This window comes from Centruroides sculpturatus, unplaced genomic scaffold (genome assembly GCF_000671375.1).
Source record: "Centruroides sculpturatus isolate CEXI.00-Female unplaced genomic scaffold, Cexi_2.0 scaffold1258, whole genome shotgun sequence".
NCBI lineage: Eukaryota > Metazoa > Arthropoda > Arachnida > Scorpiones > Buthidae > Centruroides > Centruroides sculpturatus.
In genome coordinates, this window is record NW_019385552.1 from 158,645 (window position 1) to 165,577 (window position 6,933).

Below are 6,933 nucleotides of genomic sequence, written 5' to 3' on the forward strand. Positions count from 1 at the left end.
TTTTTTTTTTTTTTTTTTTAATCTTTCTTTCTTTTAACCTCTTAAATATGTCCATTAGGTCACACCCAAAATGTTACTTTTTTATAAATTCTAATTATTAAATCCTTTCATTGGAATTTAATAAAATAGATTAAAAACTTAAATTTTCTCTTACTTTTATTCATAAATAACTTTAAAATTTGTGTCAAGAATAATTTTAACAACGAGTAATAAATAAACCTTGTATCTAGCGAGTCCTTCTCGATTTACTACTATTTTTTTACTTTCAATAATAGGGGGGTATTTTTCTGTAGAAGTCATTGTATTCCCTTGACTGAATTATCCGTTTTGTGAGATTGTTACCATGTTCTTTTTTCTTCACTTAATGATAATTGCACAAGACAATACACACACACATATATATATATATATATATATATATATTTTATTATTAACTGAGATACAAAGTCAAGGTCATAAGTTTAATGTTCAAACTTCAAATGAAAATATGATTGGCATGTTTAATAGTAATAAAAAGCTGAATATAATTATTAATTTTTTAGCAATTCGTGCTTTCCTTAGGGATTAGGATTCTGGTGATGTTTGATAAATTAATTATAATAATGCTATTAGATAAAATACATTTGTTAGGCAATACTAATTTTCTTTCTGTGAATTTGTTTAATTAACAACGTATAGTAAAACCTGTTTAAAACGGAAGATTAATAAAACAGAAACCTGCCAGAACGGAAAAAAAAAGTATTCTATACCGTGCGAGTCTAATTTACACAGGTTTAATGTCCGGTTTACACAAGTTAACGAAACCTGTGTAAACCGGACATTGAAACATTGTGTAGAACTGTCGAATTTCGGTGATTATTATAAGATCTATCAGCCTTTAATACACGAAAATTCTAATTAAAGGTGCAAAATGTATATCAAATTTATTCTCTCTTGTCTACTAATAACAAGAGACTTTCTATTTAGCGGAATAATTGCCGAAAGTTCTACTTATTATCTTATGAAATATAATTTTAAATCAAATTTTTCAAAAGAACTAATTAAAATCAATTGTATATATTCGTATATATTTGATATTATCTTGTTATTCTTTATTATAGAAGATATATTTGGCAATGTCATATGACAATGTCATAAGGCTCCACCCATAAAACAATAACTAACAATCAATATTAATAAACATTCATTAAAATTTTTATTCTCTGGCTTATAATTTTCAAGTTGTAATAATTACTGTAGTTCCTTTTAATATTCTTCCTTATAGTGTTATACGTAAAATTATATTATTTTCAATTTTATTATCAATAAAATAAATTTAAAAACAATATATGTATATATGTTATAGATATTAAATGCATTTTTATTAAAGTTTCTGGAATTAAACAAATGTTTTTCCTTATTACTATATTTTTTTCCCCAGAGAACACAAAGATATTTACATAATGAAATGTAGTTATATAAAGTAAAAACGTATAAACTGTAATAACTTAAAGGAAAAATATTAAACTAATAAGATTTATCTCGCATAAAACATTATCCCGGAAACATTATTAATCAAATAATAATCTCTTGACAACAGTATGACCGAGGAGAGGTTACGCATCGGTTCTGAAAAACTCTCCTTACGTTACGTTACGTTACGTCTGGCCATTCAAAGAAAGAGTTATTTGCAACACCTTAAACAATGCCTTCTTTAATTGGCCAAATGTAACGTAATATAAGAAGATCCTGTTTAAATTCAACCTTAAGGTGTCAACCTACCACACTGGGGTTCCGGGATAGCTTCCAGGTGATCAAAAAACCCCAAACAGACCAACCCCAAAAAATTTTTGGGGTTGGTCTGTTTGATCACAATGGGGAGGCCGAGTGGTAGCGAACAGACCAACCCCAAAAAATTTTTGGGGTTGGTCTGTTTGCTACCACTCGGCCTCCCCATTGTGGATCTGGCCGAACTTGAAAAAAGACCTTGTTAATGCCCACAGATGTATATAGTGGTAGATGTATATAATGCCCACATAGTGACACATTATAGATTCACGGGATCCCAGACAAATTTAATTTAGGGGATTCCATGTACAGTGTTGACTTCAAGCGTTTTTGTTCGGGAAATTTTGGGGAATCCCTGGTATCTTCGTTCTTTTTTTTAACGCCATATCTACACTGTGTCATTGCATCCTGTGCATGGGAACCCTAGATATGTCCCAAATTTAAATTTCGATATTTTTAGTATAATAATGAGTTTATAAAAAATTAGTATGAGGCTTCCTGTTGGTGGGAACACAAGGCAATTGCTCTTTTTGCCCATAGGATAACGTTATTGTGATTATTAATCATAATAATGTAAAATGTTTATCAAATTTTTCTCCATAAATTTAAAAAATAAGCAATTTTATTATATATGCTTAAGTAATCTAAATATCTCAGTCATATATTATCCTATATATATAAAACATCTTTATGCTTTATTAATTTCCTAAAATTAAATTATATAAACATTTAGGAAAAAAACAATTGAATATATAAATTTATTTATTTAGAAAACTTTAAATAATAATTAAATTTTAAAATACTTATTTATAAAGTATTTGAAGTTTATTTATTTATATTTTATCATTAATTAAATTAAGAACATAGTTCAATTAGCAAGTTAAAAAACAAATAAAGATGCTTATTTTGCTAATTTTCTAAATACAAATCTATTTTTAATTGATAAATTAAATTGTTTTTTTTTAAATTGTATAGTACTTAATTTAACCTATTATATAATTTATATTTATGCTTAGAAAATTAATTTTTGTACATGGATTTTGAAATTTATTTCTAATTATCTGATGAGAGGTGTCTCTAATAACACCATTAGACAGTATAATTGTACAAAAGATTTTACAACAGATGTTCTACAGCAGTGTTTCTTAACCTTCTTAGTGATCACATACCTTTGAATATTGTGTTTCAATTTTTTTTTTATGAAACGAAATTAATAAAAGGTAAATGGGATTGTAATGAGGATTCCAGTCATCACCTCAGTTTTTTCAGTTTATCGTGGCACTGAATACACAGTACAATCGAATTAAATTTATACAGCTTTAAATTTTATATCACACATCTAAAGATTACCAAAGGCTGAGAATTGCATCCCTAGAAATGCTTTCTCACACGCTTAGGTGTTCATGCATCCCAGTTTAAAAAACACTGTTTTAGAAAATAATTTTGTAAAGTTTTCTTCCTTATTTGATTACAATAGAGTAAATAATTTTTAAATTCTTCATAATTCTATATACTTCTTAATGGAATCTACACAACAGCCGGATGGCCAAACAGTCAAGGTGGCAGTCTACCATTCTGGGTGACCCAGAATCGAATCCAGACGGGCCAAGGAATCCCCCAGGAAATTTTCGGGGGTGGTTTGTTCGGATATGTTGGGCCCTGTCTCTCACCACCCGATTGTTCCATTGTGGGCCTGGCCGAACCCACAATGGTTCTGCTATATGAGGCCCTCTTAGTGCCCACAGGGCAGAAAGAGTAAAAGAAAAAAAATCAAATGGATTCTACACTGATTATTCTCGACTTGATCTCTCTTTGAATAGTCCACGTACCCTGTTTTTTTAGGATACTTGCAAGAAGTTATTGGTGGTGTCAGAAGTGGGGTTGTTTCCAGTTACTCAGCTGCTAAGTAAACAGAATATTTTATTGGTCGACACTGAAGGAAATAGCAACATGACTAGCAACCTTCATTAACCTTTTATTTATTTATTATTATTATTTTTTCTTGCATTTAAGATGGCAGCTCCAGTTAACAAATTCATGCAGTATTAAAAGATGAAAGTACCGAGAAAAACTAAATTATTTATTTACTCCGTGAAAGATATATTAGCTTCAAATTATAGCAATATATTTATAATGAAATAACTTTGCTAATTAAATGAAAGGAAGACTTCTTTACGTTGTTTAATTCCAATCCAGGATGAAAAAACTGCTAATTAACCATTAACTTAAAGATAGGTGTGAAAATTGTATAATGTCTGTCTCAGTTGTATATTTATGTATTTAACTTTCTTTCTTAAATTAGTCACACAAATTGTTTAATAATAATGCTCATGATAATTGCCTGTAAACCTCATTTTATTAAGCAACCGAAATTTATCGCTGATAAAGTAAACAAAGCGTTTAATAACTGGAAGCACCGTGGTCTAAGCGGATTATCACTAAATTTACTTCGAATAAACCGCTCATATGAACATTTTGACACGAGTTTTTGTGAAAATTGCATGGATTATTGTGAAAATAACACGTGTTATTATTTTCATTCTATTAGATTTTCTTGGATATTATCTGTTCAGTGATGTATTTAAATACTTTATGAAGTAAAGTGAGGAAAATTACGTGTAGGAAAGTAGACTAGAGCTTTTTTTTTAAGTTTTGAAGCAGGTAGCACCAGTTGTTTCAGTAGATAATGAAGAGTTAAGAGTAAATACAGTCGACCTCCCCTATAACACTGTTGATTATTCCGTTTTATATGAATACCATGTTGTACGAGTCACTTAGATTTTACAAATGCGTGTGCCAGACTGTGAACGGCTCACGTATTTGTAAAATCTAAGTGACTCGTACAACATGGAATTCATATAAAACGGAATAATCAACAGTGTTATAGGGGGATCGACTGTATACATTCATTTTCTGCTGACTTATTATTGTGTTTTTGGTGTCATATCTACAGAATACTCATGAGAAAATATAAAAGTAAAAAAATGTTTTTTTTTAACATATAGTATACTTTTCTAACTTGTTACTAGCATTGATTTTTCCAAACAGAATCTCATATTATTGGATACAGAACGATTTTCTAAAATGTGCATCTGTTACTCTCCCTTTATCTTACATAAAAAGCATTTATTAAATTGTAATAAATAATATGCTTCTATAATAAAAAGAAACATATTAAAATTTTATTATATTTCTACATTATAAAATATATGAAATGCAAATTTATGGATAGGATCCGTAAAGATTTTTTTTTTTTTTAATTTCGTATCATTCATGATTAATATCAAGCTGAGAAATTTATTAATTTATCACAATTTTAATCTAATAGAAGAATCAATTGTTATTGAATTTAATTATAATGTATTTTTTTCCAAAGTGGACAAAAATATCAATTAATTCAAGCTGACAAAAATTGAGTTATGTGGTTTTAACTTGGATTTCAAGTAATCTAATTGCTGTCAATAATAATTTTATATCAAAGATCAGAAAATTAGAAGCTGACAGCGAATTGACAAATTAAAATTTCGGAATTTAATTTTGAAATATTACAGATATTATTAGTTATATTTAATTTGCAGTATAATAATAATAATAATAATAATAATAACATTAAAATCTAGTTAATAGACTAAAACTATTCACTCAAATTCATAGAAAGAAAGATTTACAGTAGACCCCCTATAACATGGTAGATAATTCCGTGTTATATGAATTCCGTGTTGTACGAGTCACTTAGATTTTACAAATACCTGTGCCGGGCTGTAAACGGCTCACGTATTTGTAAAACCTAAGTGACTCGTACAACACGGAATTCATATAACACGAAATAATCTACCGTGTTATAGGGGAGTCTACTGGTATAGAATTAGATTTTAATACATAATACGTCGAATATTAAATCTAGAATAATAAAGTATATACTGTAATCACTGTTGGATTAATGGACAGGCATCCTGGGCACAGTACCCAGGGTCCTCCACAAAGAGAAGATTAAAAAAAAATAGGAAGGGGAATGTAAGAAAAGAGATAAGAAATGATTCAAGACAGCAGAATGCATTGATAAATATCATATAAATTTAAAATAGAGAACGTTTTAATAGAATTTCCAGGCTCTTCTATCACTGTGAATACCTCGAGGCTTACACATAAATAAATTCGTCCCTGCATCTAATAATTAATAGATAAAATTAGACATTTTAATAAAATAAACAAGACATTCTGTATACGATTGTATTGCTTTTCCAATGTAGACATTAAATTAAATATTTAAAAAAAATGTCTAGAAATGAACGTAATGAAAGCAATTTTCTTTAATTGTAGCTTACATTCATCATTTTCCTGGATTTATGTATATTTAATAATAAAAAGAAACAAGGTTATAAGTGAGTAATTTACTTTTTTTGAGAATCCATTGTATTGTATTGGTAAATTATAAAAATAATTCATTGTCTTTACATGTTAATTAATTATAAATTGGAGTGATCTTGAAAGAAAGAATACACCATAATTTTCAGGTAAGAAAACTATTTTCTTTAATTTTTTATTAGATATAAATCTAGAAGAACATTAGATATAAGAAGCTGTAATAGGGTAGAAGAATTCTTCGGAAATTTCGAAATAAAGAAAATTCAGTAGACCCCTCTATAACACGGTAGATTATTTCGTGTTATATGAATTCCACGTTGTACGAGTCACTTAGATTTTACAAATACGTGAACCGTTTACAGCCCAGCACACGTATTTGTAAAATCTAAGTGACTCGTACAATACGGAATTCATATAACACGGAATTATCTACCGTGTTATAGGGGGGTCTACTGTTCTTTCCTTTATAAATATGGTAACCATATTTTCGGGTGTTGTCTTATACAATAAACTGTATTCCAGTACAGTTTAATACCATAATTTTTTTTTATTTCTATTAATTTTAAATCATTTATTCTTTTTATTTTTTTCGTTTAAAATACTAAATAAATTCGTTTTTATTTATTTTTAATCTCTTTTTCTTTGTTTCGTTAATTGTTTAATTAATGTAAAAGTTTACTGGGCTAATTGTGTTAATGTAAATGTATTAGCATAAATTCTTTTATATCAAAGAGAAATAAGTTTCAGAAATGTCTTAATATATTAAAAATTAATTGTAATTTATTCCTTCTCAGACAAAAT